This window comes from Narcine bancroftii, chromosome 5, assembly GCF_036971445.1.
Source record: "Narcine bancroftii isolate sNarBan1 chromosome 5, sNarBan1.hap1, whole genome shotgun sequence".
NCBI classification, from domain to species: Eukaryota; Metazoa; Chordata; class Chondrichthyes; order Torpediniformes; family Narcinidae; genus Narcine; species Narcine bancroftii.
This window is the reverse complement of record NC_091473.1, coordinates 246,699,198-246,714,602: the sequence shown is the minus strand read 5'-3', so window position 1 is coordinate 246,714,602 and position 15,405 is coordinate 246,699,198. Positions and strand designations below refer to the sequence as shown.

Sequence of the window (15,405 nt, the reverse complement as noted above, 5' to 3'; positions counted from 1 at the left end):
GTCCGCGAAGCCAAGCCAAAGAAAGAAACGTAATGGAAAAAAAATTCCCCCCCCCCCCCCCTTGTATTCTTCACAATTACAAAATTTACAGATTATCAGACCCCCCTCCCCACCGATTCCCTCTTACCACCTTATTTACACTCACATTTAATCCTGAAGTAGTGGCAGGGTTCTGAGAAAGTCCATTATCTCCCTTGGATCCTTAAAAAAACCTACTTTCCCCTCCTGCCCTTACTATCTTCAGCTCCTCTTTTCCTCCCTCCCAGTTTATCTTTAACCCCACCCCCGGCAATTTGAGCAAAATTCTAAGTACAGCTTATAGTTCCAAATTGTGTGATCTTTTGATTAGTTCCATTAAATGTGACGACCATATTGGGATCAAAAGGTGCAAAAGAAATGGAATTCCCTGATTTATTTCCTGCTACCGAGGTTGTGCTACTTCTTAGGTAATCCTTTGGCATTGAAGATTACTTCCTTCACTCGAAATCTATGGGCTCTGAGCTAACTGACGAGGCCAATTGATAAACTGCAAACTTGTGCGCTGATGGCGCAGATGTTGAATTGGGGCGCGAGGGTAGATGATTTGTGAGGGTGGCAATGGGGTGTTCAACTTTTTATGCTGTGCATGGTCCTAGTATATGGGACCATATATCAACACTTAGGCCAATGGTTTCCCCTCCCGCCGGGAGAACGAGGTCGCCACTCCTGTTTTTTTTTTACTTGCTTAATTTACAGCTTTGTTACTTGGTGATTGGCGTGTTTTTGGGAAGGCCGGACATCCTGAAAATGGGGTGGGGGGGGGAGGGGAATGGATCGACTTATACACCCAATATGCCATAAAACCATTAAAATTAGGCTAAGAAAAAGAGTGGGTCGACCTATCTTCCAGTTGACATATACGCTGAAATATATTTTTTAAAAAATTGCTCATATGTGCAGTCGGACGCAAGTTGCATAGGTTGCAAGTCAGGGAGTACCTGTACGTGTGATGGACCCCCATATTTCGGCTCTCTGAGGGCAATATTACTAACCTGAGATCCAAGAGGGAAGGCCTGCCTCCTCAGCTTGTTCCACATTCAGAGATTTGTTTGATATGATGTTTCGTCTCCATGAAGATTATTACTTCTGGAAGTAGTTTCTTACTGATCTTTGAGACAAGGTGAAATCAACATGTGTTGATGATTTATTAAAGTCACATATTACTGGACCTAATTAGAACCACATTGAAGGCAATGGTCTGAAATTTACAGCCTGCAGGATGGGTGGAAACACAATCAGGGATTATGAAAAGGAATATATTTGGCATTAAAAGGAAAGTAATTTGAATGTGCATAGTTTCAGACTAAAGATCTAAGATTGGTTGGAAGGAATACACTATGAACTTGATGGGCTGTATGGCCTCCTTTGGTGGGATAATGATTGCATCATTACTGTATGATTACTTAGAGATGTTGATTGAGGGATAGACTTCTGGTGCCTCAATAGATTTAATAGACATTCAATAACTTATCTGAAAAATTGGATCTCTGACAGTGAAGCATGTTACTGAAGTGTCATCCCAGACATGGCACGGTTGGCGTAACACTTAGCACCACACCTTTACAGCTCCAGCAATCGGGCTGGTCTGGGGTTTGAGTCCTGCACTGTCTGTAAGGAGTTGGTACATTCTCCCCTTGTCTGGATGTCTATTCTCCTGGGTCTCCAGTTTCCTCCAGCCCTTCAAAACATACTTGGAGTGTAGGTTAAAGGGGTGTAAATTGGGTGCCACAGATTCGTGGAATGAAATGGGCTGTTACTGTGCAGTATGTCTAAATTATTGTTTTTTTAATTTAAAATTAAGCCCCTTGAATTTTGAACCCAAGGCCTTTTGTCTCAGGCATTACTATGCCACCAACAGATTATGGATTCTGCCATGTCTATTGATTTTCCTGAGTTCATTTTCAGGAATCTCTGATACAAAAAAGAAAACTGTTCAGTTTTTTTCCCCACCCGTAATGTCAATCACATCTATACATTTCAATCAATGTATATTGTTACAATTGCTCTCTAAATACATCATTACCACACCTTCCCTCACTTATTCCAGTACCACAGGGAACCTTAAGGTAATGCAAGTGTTATTTATTGAGCATTAACTAGGCAAGTTAATCATTGGATTTTAAGAACAGAAGTGATAATTTAGTGTAATGCTGTAGCCAATACACTAAAATAGATTAGATGCATTTATGTCCTTCAGAAAAGAGACAGATTTTTAACCAGCCAGTTCTAACTTGTCCCTCTGCTTCTTAAAATGGAAGTGCATTTTTCTCTGGTAATGGCCTGGTGACCTTTGCAAATGTTACGGCCTTCATTTCTTTCCCTATGTGTTATAAACCAGATCTTATTTTTTATCATACTCCAGCTGAGGCCCAACCTGTGATGTATAAACAAAACAAATGTGTTAGATTTTATGCATCTATTTATAACATTATTCCATCTGTTTCCTTCCTAACCCTCTCATAATATTACCTGCATATTGAACTCATTTTACTATTCCTTTGCCCTACCGAATGTCATCTTGTTTTATAATAATCCCAATTAATTTGTGTTACATTGGAGGTGCGACACCTAATATTCCATTTTGGCAGTCTCCAACCAGACAGGACCAATATCGACCTCTAATTTCTGTTAATCCCCTCCCTAGGTCTCTCTCTTTCCCTCATTCCTCTGGTCCTCTTCCTCCAGTTCTCCACCCCATTCCCTTCCTTCTTCTATCAGAGACCTATCTCTGCCCTTTCTAGGGTGGCCATTCTAAAGGAGGACATAGTCATAGGTTACCATATATTACCATATACACAGTATGTTTGCATTTGTTGTTTTTGCAATACCATTTAATTTAATTTACCATCATCAGATTTCCCTGTATTCCATTGCCAGGTATTGTATCAGATGGCTTTGGTCACCTTATAATTAAAAAGAATAATAGATACAACACTTTGTCAATCGATCTCTGAAAGCACCTATAACTAAAATTGACCTCACTATGTTGATCAACTAACATTGAACAATGTCATTAAGGTTGAATTATTTGACAAATACATTGGAAAGGAATCCATGATTGTTCATTTGCATTTGGCATGTACAAGAATATCGATTTCAGTGAAATTGACTGTTAAACAGCTGTCAACAGTCCTGCACGCATTTAGTGTTAGAGAATGCAGAAGAAACTACCAGTTTGTTTGGATGGAAATAGTGTACTCTAAACTTGGCTGTAGCTCCCTGCATCTTGTTAACATGACAACTCCGAGCACATATAAAAAATAATCGCTTAGATATAAATCACTGTTGGATGTCCTGAAGTCATGGAGAGTTGTAACAGAATAGCAAGCTCTCTCTGTGTGAAGAGTACAGGCTGAAAATGATACAATCCCTTCACTTAACTCAGCAGAAACAGTGAGAGAGAAAGAGAAAGAGAAATCCAACCTCATCAAAGAATTAAATACTCACCTCTCCAAAAGTATCTTCCAATAGACCTCGTAAAATCTGGTGATAATTGCTTCCTGCATTGTTTTTAAAGATATTCCCTTCAAATAAGTTACAAAGAAGGAAAACTTTGGCAACATTCTGAGAACAACTGCAGAAAAAAGGAACATTTTAATGTAGAGATCCTTCGACAGAACTGAAGAAGGAAGAAAGAAAAAAAAATAGTATTTGGTAGAAGCAAAGTTGGAAATGGGTAGAACAAAGGGAATATCTCTGATAGGGTGGGACCAGATGATTCAACGTGGCAGTTAAGTAAGAGTTAAGATCAGACTGAGTTTCTATGTTCATGTGAGGTATTCGTAGTAGAAATTTGTGGACCAGATTATACTGAACTGGGCCAAAATTATGGAAGGCAGAAATGGCCAGTTCTCAGCCATGATCTGTAAAATGGCGGTGCTGGCTCGACGGGCCGAAGGGCCTACTCCAGCTCCTATTGTCTATTGTCTATAAACAATTAATCAACTAAAACTGAGAATTTTACATTGAGAATTGATATGTTAAAATAAATTACTCTTGTAGCCGACCGCAACAAAGAAACACTCATACATACAGTGTGGCAGGTTAAGCTCACTCCTTTATTAGGGCTGGAAAGGCTGCTTTTATACTGTTCAAGTTCCCTCCAATTTTGCTGATTGACTGATTCAGCCGTATGAGTAACAATTGCAGGTGGGAACGTCCATGCATATAAATGCTCTTCTTCCCCAGCCTGTTTCTGCTGAGTTAGCTGAGCAGCTTTACCAATGCCATTTTAGGGCTGTTGGTCTGATGCTGCCCCAGCTTCTACCACTGCCGGTTCGTTGTCCTGGGAGTCCCTTTAGTGATCTCTGTCTGCGTCTGCTGCCGTGCGATGTGCCGGCCCGATCTCCTCAATTCCGGGCCATCACACTCTTCTAGTTAAAGGGCTCTATCGAATATAGTCATAAAATCATACATGTGTGGGACATTACTTCAGTTGGACATTGATTTTTCTAATTTTAGCCAACTCCACTCTCATCTCCTTCCACTGCTTCAATCTCTTCTTTATCTACTCCTTTCCCACTTTCTCTCTCTTGCTTCCTCTTTCTCTCTCCCTTTCTTTCTCTCTCTCTGATGCGCTATCAATAACTCAAAAGACTGGAGTTACAGAACTATAGGGTTTTATTTACAATAAACTTGAAGGTCATCTTGTGCTGTGACCCAGGCTTTCTGGGGAGGGGTTGTGGTGTTGGAGCCTTTATACAGGTCAAGAGGGAGGAGCCACGGGTCCAGCCACAGGATGGGGCTGAGCCAGATTAAAGAATGTACTGCAGTTCAACACACTCTCTTTCTCTCTCTCTCTCACTTTCTCTCACTCTTTCTTTCTCTTTCTTTCTCATTTTCTCTTTCTTTCTCTCTCTCTCATTTTCTCACTGTAGTTCTCTATATATCACTTATTGAGTTCAATCAGTAGAAATGATTGCAGAAATGGCTGACAAGTTACCAAGAAACACAGCACAGCTCGTTAATCAGTGGTCTCCTGCTGAGATTAGACCAGAAATTTATAGTGCGATCAGCAGGCCTCTAGTGATTCTTTCGACTGGATGGAAACTATTCGTGTGTCCTATACCCTATCACCTCTAGGCTCCTCCCTTAATGTCTTTCCCCATTTCTTTATGTAATTTCACCTATTTTATATAGTCTTGATAAAGAGACTTAACCTGAAGTGTTGTCTGGCCATATGTCTCCATGGATTCTGTCTGACCTGTGAGTTCATTCAGCTATTCTTGGTATCCCCACTCTCCTTCTTCTTTCCCTATAAATTCAAGGTAAGGCCAAAATCCCTCGTTTGTTATTTTTAATATGTTAGCATCAAATATCACAGTAATATTATTAATCTGTCGATGGTAAACCTGCACGCAGAAAAACATTGGTCAGGAATTTAAATAGGAATTTAACTATGCAGTGCATCAGTTCAGGGAATGGCTACTTCTGTACAATCCAAAGGGGAAAGCAGCCAGCAGAAATAAAAAGGTTCTTTCATTTCCCATGTCATGAAATGAGGCTTTGCAAATGAATCCTTGAAACTGTCTGCTTTATTATTTTGCCATTAGCATTGCATACAGCACGAGCAACCTGGCGCTATCTGTAAGAGGTTTGTACATTCTCCCCGTCTCCGTGCTGGCTTCCTCCAGGTTCTCCCATTGCCTCGCCCATTTAAATGTATGGGGTTTGTCGGTTGATCGGTCATTGAGTGGCGCAGGTATGCGGACCAGAATGGCCTGATACAGTGCTGTATCTCTAGATTTAAAAAAAATACATAAAATCAAAGTGGGGGCAGCAAGGAATTTCTCTGCTTGTAAGTGCTTGAAATATATGAAAGGGGGTTAATGGTCAAGGGATTATTGACAAAGAGGTATGGCATTAAATGCAGGTGATGCACTGAGACACATGTGTAGTGACATGTCACATCTTAATCCATTTCAGAAAGCTGAATTCATTTGGTAAGCAGATAGTTACAGAGAAAGAAAACTGTTTGGAAGTGACTCATCAAGCCGGCAGTGGTGTAGTATAATGTGATCATGAGGCATGGTTACTCCATTGGAAGGACACAGCATGAGGCTCAAATCATGTGCATATTCTGGGCTATGGGTATAGAGAAAAGCAGCCATTGTATACTTGGTATCCAGCAGTGATTCTATTCAATTAATCAAAAATGTAAGGGCGAAGTAGCCTGAATTTGTATACGGCATTTTCGGCAAGCTCAAAGTGAGAGGTTAAACTTGATGCCCACAGACTAGAAAGATTCCTGTGGAGTCAATAATACAGAGAGAGGTTTGACATATTTTGACTAATGGAGGAATTTTTGATTTGAAATGTGTAATGGAAGTACTCTGTGGCAAGGGAATAAGTGAAATAAATTGCAATCGGAACTTGAGGGGAAGAAGAGGGCATGAGGGGAATAGGTGGCAACAAGAGATCAAAGAAAGAGCAGCATTACAGTAAGTTGAACCACTGTCTTATAGTGCCAGATCACGATTGACCTCCGCCACTGTCAATGTGGAGTTTTCATGGTTAGCTTAGCACTTAGGGTGGCACGGTTAACGCAACACCATAGCAGCGCCAGCGATCTGGGTTCGAATCCGCTGCTGTCTTAAAGGAGTTTGTACATTCTCCCAGTGTCTGCGTGCGATTCCTCTGGGTGCTCCGGTTCCCCCACACATTCCAAAGACCTACAGAGTTATCAGGTTAATTGGTCTCATGGGGCAGGTGCTCATGGGGCTGGAAGGCCATTTACCCGTCCTGTATATCTAAGTTACAATTAGAACCATAGAATATTGTAGCACAAAAACAGGCCACTTCGGCCCTTCTAGTCTGTGCCTTATCCCACTGTCCTGCACCTGTCCATAGCCCTCCATAACTCTCCCATCCATGTACCTGTCCAAATTCCTCTTAAATGTTAAAATTGAGCCTGCATTCACCCCTTCACCTGTAAACTCATCCCATGCTCCCCCCACACTCTGGGTGAAGTTCCTTCTTATGTTCTACCTAAACTTTTCTCCTTTCACTCTTAACCCATGTCCTCTGGTTTGTATCTCACCAACCCTCAGTGAAAAAAAACCTATCTACATTTACCTTGTCTATCCACTCATAATAAAGTCCTAACCTATTTAACTTTTCCCTCCCTGTAACTCAGTTCCTGAAGTCTGGCCAACATTCTAGTAAATCTTCTCTGCACTTTTTCTATCCTATTGATATCTTTCTGATAGTTAGGTGACAAAAACTGCAAACACTACTCCAAAATTGGCCTCACCAATGTCTTATACAGTTTTACCATAGCATCCCAATTTCTAGACTTAATACTTTGATTTATGAAGGCCAATATGCCAAAAGCTCTCTTTACAACCCTATCCACCTGTGACGTCACTTTAAAAAAATTATTAAAACCCCATCTATCCTACCAATATAATGAAAAAAAAAGCAAATAAAGGTTGGGCAACCTAAACGGAGAGTTCGAGACCACAGAGGAGTACAAACTATTTATCTGGTCTTTGCCAATAAAAAGCAACAACAGAAATCCAGAACAGTCTGGAAGGTGAAGTCAAAATACAGATGAACTCATACGAATATAATCTATAAAAGGATGACAAGTCTCTTCAAACTTAACGGAGGTATCAAAAGTCAAACTTCTAATTTTTTCTAAACTTAAGCATGACATAATTTGAGAGAGCCATTGCATCAAAGGAAGTGAATTAGGAGCTTTCCATTTAAATAAAATGGTCCTTCTAACCAACAATTTGATGTGTGGAAGTGAAATGTCGACTCACCTCTGAATTATAATTCCAAAAATAGCAGTCAATGGATTCAGTTGCAATCTAATACCCAGTATAATTGTCAAAGTCTTGAAAATATTTGTCCAATACTTCTCCAGTACAGAGCAAGACCAAAACATATGTGTTAGTGTGGGCATTTGTGATTTACTCTATTACACATGGGACTAATTAGGAAAGATACAGGCCAATTTATCTTTCAACCTATGAACCCGATGTACCACTTTAAACTGAATCAATGTGTGTCGAGAACATAATGAAGAGGTATTAACCATTACAAAAATCTTTTCCCAAACTTTCTCTGGGAGAAATGACTGAAGTTCCAATTTCCAAGCTCCTCTAATTTTATCATTTGATATCGATTGCAATTTTAATAAATTATTGTAAATTTTACTTATTAAACCCTTATGGGAAGGATTCAAATGAAAAAGAATATCAACCAAATCCGGTGTAAATGGTTGGCATAGACTTGATGGGCTAAAGGGCCTGTTTCGTGCTATAATGCTCTATAACACACATGTCAAACTCAGGCCCACGGGCCAAATTTGGCCCATGATATAATTATATTTGGCCCGCAAGATCATATCAAATATGTATTAGAGCTGGCCCGCTGGCCGCCGCGCCAGTATAGCGCATGCACAGCTAATACTACAAATCCCAGAATGCTTTGCAAATGTGTGGGCGCAGGCCCGTCAGCCCGCTAATCGCCCCCACCTCCTCTCTTTACTTTACTTTCATTCGCATCTGCCACCTGTCGCCCAACTCACAACTTACGAAAAATGGCCAAATGAAAGACAGAAAACAGGACCTTTCAAGACAGGTGGGAGGAAAACTCTGACCCCAGAGTTTGATGAACTTGCATCTAAGAAGAGATGCCAAGTATCTGGTTTAGACCCAGGTGCATCAGAGTAAATCACAGTGTAGCAAGCTAAGCTTGGATTAATATTTTCTTTGGTTCACTTTGGACCGTTCATAGTTGAAAGATTGGATTTTCATTGAAGCAAGTTGTTATTTTTTTGACTTGTTGGCTTGTGAAAAAAAATACATTTAAAAGGAGCTTAAAGGCTATAGAGAAATATTATTTATTGAATATTTTATTTCTCATTTGATAATGCTTCTTCCGGAAAGAGTTTAACCAAAACTTTTATTAAACATTTATTTTAATAAGAAAAAGTTTAACATTACATATGTTGAAAGAAGAGAAAACATGCAGATGTTGTTGAAAATTTTCAATAAATATTTAGTTTGGCCCACGACTTAGTCCAAGTTTTTAATTTTGGCCCTTTGTGAATTTGAGTTTGACACCCCTGCTCTATAACTATGTACGAATTGTGGCAAAGTACTCGGAGATGGATGTAACAAAGATATGGGGGCAAACAGATTGAGATAAGGGCACAAACATAATGTGTTGCAGTGCAGGACAGTACAGTGACAAGGACATGAGAAGGTGGACTGCAACAAAGTTAAGACTGTAACAAAAGGCAATAGGAAAAAGGATGTATCACAGAGGATAGGAGGGAAATAGATCGCAACAAGAGCAGGAACAGAATGGATAGTAACAACAGTATGAAGAGGCGACCATATGTTATCGCAAGGACAGAAAGGAAATGTTCTATAACAATGGGCACGAAGAACACAGATTGTAACAAGAGCAGAATGGAAGGGAGTGCTCTGGGGGAATAGATTGTAAGTAAGACACAAGAGGTATAGAGTGCATCACAGGAGGTGTTACATAGGAACCTCAATTTCTCCTATCTTTGCGCTTGAGCTGGTCTGCACCTAGGCTGGTTAGGGCCATTGTTGGATGAGATTATTTTAGTCTTGGAGATGGACTGTGGTCTTTTCCAGAGTTCTTTCCTCAAAATCAGCCTATTTCATAAATCCATGGAAGAAAAAGAAAAAAGGGATATGATTTAAATAGTCATAGATTGGGAAAAGGTGATGACAAAATTCAGGGGCCTTGGTGTTCTTGTACACCATCATTGAATACAGGGACCTTGGTGTCTTTGTACACCATCACTGAATACAGGGACCTTGGTGTCCTTGTACACCATCACTGAATACAGGGACCTTGGTGTCCTTGTACACCATCACTGAATACAGGGACCTTGGTGTCCTTGTACACCATCACTGAATACAGGGATCTTGGTGTCCTTGTACACCATCGCTGAATGCAGGAACATTGGTGTCCTTGTACACCATCACTGAAAGCAAACATGCTGGTGAAGAAAACAGTTCAGAAGGAAAATGCCACTTTGAATACAGGAGCAAGGTTGTCTTACTGGACAGTGTCTTGGTAAGAACATGTTTGCAGTTTGACCTTCCTATGACAGGATATACTTAAGAGAGGGGAATGCAGTTTGAGTTTGTCCAACTAATTGCTGGCATGGTGCGACTGTGTTCATCATATTATGGATCTCATCGAAAAATAAAAATGAATGACAGAGCTGTACAGGCAGGACGTGTGAAGGATATTTCATCCGCTAGAGGAACCTAAGAGAAACAATAAAGAATGGAAAGGTTGATCTTGAAACGAGCACAAAATATAAAAAACTGATTGTAAAGGTTTTCATAATCATATAAAATGAAATATGATGGCTAAAGTGAACATGGGTATCTTGGAAGACAAGAAGGTGGAAATAATGCAGAAATGGCCTAGATATCGATTGTCTATTTAGTGTCTGTCTTCACTGTGAAAAGGCCTTCGAAGGGTGGTGAGAGTCTTGTTTGAATCGTTATCATTAGAGAGGCATTACTGAGCAAACTAGTAGATCTAAAGGTAAATAAGTCCACTGGACCAGATGGAATGGATCCCAGGGTACTGAATAAATTGGTGGAAGCTACAGATTCGTGATAATTTACCAAATTTCTTCAGATCCTGAGCAGGTGCCAGTGGATTGGAAGATTGGAAAACAGCCACTGTTTAATAAAATTATATTAGGAGGAAGGGAGATTACTGTAGGCCAGTTAGCATGACAGCTGAAGTTGGAAAAATGTTCAAATCTATCAATAGGAAGAAAATGATTCATCTGGATAGAAATTGTTCCATCTAATTCAGTAAGATCAGACCCACATTTGACAAATTTATTGGAGTTCTTTGATTGCAGTGGATGGGGGTGGGGGGGGGGGTTATACATTACCGTTGAACACTTGGATTTCCAAATGCATTCTATAAAGTGCTCCATGAAGGGCATTCTGGATGACTGGAGTTGGAGGTAATATACTGATATGGATAGAGGATTGATTTACCAATTGAAGGCAGAGAATTGAGATAAATGAATCTTTCTCCAGTTGGCAGTCAGAGATGAGCTAAGTGTTGAAGGGGGTCAGTGCTGGACTCACAACTGTTCACTGTATGCATTAATAATCTGGAAGAGGGGACCTAGCGCAACGTAGCTAAATTTGCTGTGTGATAAAGCAAATTGTGTGGAGGACATGGAGAGTGTACAGAAAGATAGAGATAGGTTAAGTATGATATTTGGCAAATGTGGTCGTCCACTTCAAAAGAAAAAAAAAATAGATCAGGCTATTATTGAAATGGTGAAAAATTGTAGCCTACCATGCAGAGGAACTTGAGAATGCTTGTGCATGAAGGCTGGTTTGTATGTGCAGCATGTAATCAAATAGATAGATGGGATGTTGACCTTCATTGCATGAGGGATTGGATTTAAGAGCAGGGAGGTTTTTCTGAACTGTACAAGGTACTGGTGAGGCTGCATCTTGAGTACTGTGTGCTGTTCTGGTCTCCTTACTTGAGAAAATACATATATACTGTACTGGCCTTGGAGCCAATGCAGTGGAGGTTCACCAGATGGATTCCAGAAATGAGAGGTTAGCCTATGAGGAGAGGTTGAGTCACCTGGGACTATACTCACTGGAATTCAGAAGTATGGGACGGAATCTTAGAGAAACATATAAAATTATGAAAGACATAGATAAGGACAGTTGTTTCCATTGGTTGGCCAAATCTGGGGCCATCTCTTCAAGATTTGGAGGAGTTGATTTAGGAAGGAGATGAGGAGAAACAGCTTTTCCTAAAGAGTAGTGAATCTGTGGAATTCTCTGTGTAAGGATGCAGTAGAGGCTGCCTCATTAAATACACTTAAGACACAGGTAGATTTTTTGAAAAGTGGGGTAATTAAAGGTCATGGGGAAAAGGAAGGTAGGTGGAGCGAATCCATGGGCTGAACAGGGTCAACAGGCCAGACAACCTCCTCCTGCTCCTATTTCTTATGTAAAACAGTCTTAGAATATAGGGTTAGATATTTCAGATCGAGGTAGGTGAAATTGCTTCATTCAGGGTGTGGTGAACCTGTTGGATTTCTTGTCGTTGAAGGGAATGGTCCAGTCAGAGTAACCGGTCGAGTGTTAAAAATCTGTGCTGGATAACGTACTAATGTATTCATGGATATCTTCAACATCTCACTCAGGCAGGTACCTGTGTCAATCATACTGGTGCCCAAGAAAAGCATAGCAACCTGCTTTAATGACTATCAACCAATAGCACTTACATCAATAGTGATGAAGTTTTATGAAAGGCTGGTGTTGAAGCATATCATCTGTCTGAGCAGTGACATGGATATGTTCCAGTTCATTTACATAGCAACAGATCTACTGCACATGTCATCTCTCTGGCTCTACACAAAGCCCTGGAACACTTAGACCGTAAAGATGCATTCATCAGGATGCTCTTTATCAACTACATTTTGGCATTTAACACCATCATCTCCCAAAACTGATAAGTAAACTTTAAGTCCTGGGTCTCATCACCCTACTGTGTAATTGGAGCATGGATTTTCTCATCTCCAGACCAAATTCAGTGAGGATTGAGAAGAACATCTCCTCCACAATCTCTATCAGTAACGGAGCACCACAGGGCTACATTCTTAGCCCTCATTTTATAACCGCTCATTTTATACCTACTACTGTGTGGCTTGGTTTCAACAATAACACTATCTACAAATTTGCTGACAATACCACAGTAGTGGGTTGTATAAAGGAAGGGGATGAGTTAGCATAAAGGAGGGAGATTAAAAACTTGTCTGAATGGAGCTGATTGTTGACTTCAGGAAGGGAAAGCCAGAGGTTTACAATCTAGTGATCATTAAGGGATCAGTCATGGAGAGGGTGAGAAAATTTTAGTTCTTGGGGGTTACTATCTTGGACAATCTTTCTTGGATGCAACACATAAATGGCATCATGAAGAAAGCACGTCATCACCTTTACTTTCTCAGGAATTTTATGGAGGTTTCATATGACACCTGAATCCCTGCTGGAAAACATGCTGACAGACTGCATCATGGTCTGGTATGGGGACACCAATACCCCTGAGCATAAAGCCCTCATAAGGTAGTAGACCCAGCCAAGGATATCACTGCAAAGTCCTCCCCACCATCATGAACAACTACAGAGAACGCTGCCGTCAGAGAGAAGCAGCACTCATCAAGAATCCACACCACCCAGCACACACACAGTTCTCGCTGCTGCCATCAGGAAAGAGGTATTGGTGCCACAAGACTCGCACCACCAGGTTCAGGAACAGCTGCTCCCCCTCCACCATCAGACTCCTCAACAACAAACTCAATCCGGGACTCATTTAAGGACTCTTACTTGTGCATTAATTTATCTATCTATCTATCTATCTATCTATCTATCTATCTATCTATCTATCTATCTATCTATCTATCTATCTATCTATCTATCTATCTATCTATCTATTTATTTATTTATTTTTATTACTTCTGTATTGCAGTTTGCTTACATTTCTTATCTGTTTACAGATCTTTATTTGTTTTTGCATGACTAATTAGTGATAATTTTGCCGCACCTACAGGAAAAAGAATCTCAGGGTTATATGTGATGTCATGTATGTGTTCTGACAATAAATCTGAAATCTGAATGGAGGCCAGGTCAATGAGTGCAGATGAGAAGGAAAAAGATCATTGCCAAGCATAAAGGCACCAAGGAGTATGAGAAGCGTTTAGGAATATTGTATTGGACATATAGGACATGTTGATGTTGAATGATGGCACAGGCCTAATGGGTCCAATGACTTTTTCTTTTCTAATCTGGTCACTTCACCTCTTCCAAGAGATCACATGATTTCATGTGATGGGGATCTGATGTGTGGTGGGGTTTGACACCACGGTGATTGACGTAGGGTGGCGACTTTGTAAGACAGCTATACATGCGCCATAGGCCCTTAACTCCTCTCCACATCTCTGAAGACTCTCTTCTATTTCCACAATTTAATTTTTTTTCTAAAGAAATGAGATGAATCAAAATGTATTTTCTCTTTGGTCTAATGCAGTGCGACAGTGCGCATTAAAACGACAGCCGTAGGAATTTAGGTGATTGTGCTAATCAGTGAATCAAGATGCGTGTACAGAGGAAGTTAATCTCATGTATTATCTTTCATTTAATTAATATGATTATTGCCTGGTGTTCAATGCAGAATGGTGACAGCCAAACGTGTGTCTGCACAGTATTACAGATCCAGTTTAACGGTCAGGAAAGGGTTAAAGGCTTTGCTGCTCACACCTCTTCAATGAAGGAAGTCACTGAGGCAACAGATAAGGAACTTATTCTTTTCAATGGATGTAGGCAGCTGGGCCAGTATCTGCCAAGTCCTGGCTGAGTATCATAAACCTATTAAACCGCACAATAACTGTCGGAATAAATCTCATTCAAAGTGAAGGCGGACAGAACAATTTACTAAGAAAAGAATACAAGGTTGCAACAAGCAAGGAACACAGGGCAGAGAGAGGAACAACAATCAAATTGTCACCAAATTCAGTGATTGATTTGGAGAAAAGTAGCTGCAGGAATCTGGAGAAAATGTAATTAATTCAGGGGGGAAAAAAATCAATAGCTGTTTCTAACAAATGATCGGTTGATTGTGTTCTCACCCCCGCTGGTTACCCTTGCCAATGCTCCTCCTCACATTGACCGCACAAAAACAAAATGACTTGGAAGATGAGAGTTTGCAGTTGTTTGCCATTTCATAACACAAAAATCTCAGTGTCCCTCTGTGCAGGGTTAGAGTGGTTTTTTTTCCCTATCCCCTAGCAACAATTGCCAGGCAACACCTTGTTGACTGTATGCTTCTTCGCCCATTATTGTGAGGACAATCTGCTGTGCCTCACATGCTCAGAGATCTATTTTTTGAGGTGTGGTATGGAGCCAGCAGTCAGCTGTTTGTACGTCTAAATGGATGTACAATCAGCTGGACATCGCTTCAAGGAAGTGTGCAGACATTCAAAGAACCCTGATATTATTCCAAAGATGAACAGGGGATTATCTTCTGGCTAAGGCAATATTTGTCTCTCAGTGAAGCTTATTAAAACTGATCATCTGGCTATTATCATACTGGAGATTGTAGAAGCTTCCTGTGCACAACTTGATGCTTTCCTGCATGACAATTTCATTTCAAAAGTTATTTATTAACTTCAAAGAGTTATGAGAGCCTCCAAGTTCATGATATATCATAAATGTTTTAAAAAAGAATGAGACGTACATACAGCACGGTAACAGGCCCCTTTTGGCCCACAAGTCTGCGCCACCCACATACGCCCAATTGACCTCCAAACCCCCAGTC

At 40.4% G+C, this 15,405-nt stretch overlaps 2 long non-coding RNA genes across 2 annotated transcripts in view; both read right to left on the bottom strand.

Annotated features, from left to right (window-relative positions):
• The window catches only part of LOC138765145 (uncharacterized), a 129,810-nt gene that overhangs the window by 104,352 nt on the left and 10,053 nt on the right, over positions 1–15,405 (bottom strand). The window lies entirely within an intron of this gene.
• Positions 5,556–14,801, bottom strand: LOC138765146 (uncharacterized). Its single transcript, XR_011358502.1, has 2 exons — positions 14,717–14,801; positions 5,556–5,778 (listed from the first exon to the last, which is right to left on the bottom strand). It is a non-coding gene; the product is annotated as an uncharacterized lncRNA (long non-coding RNA).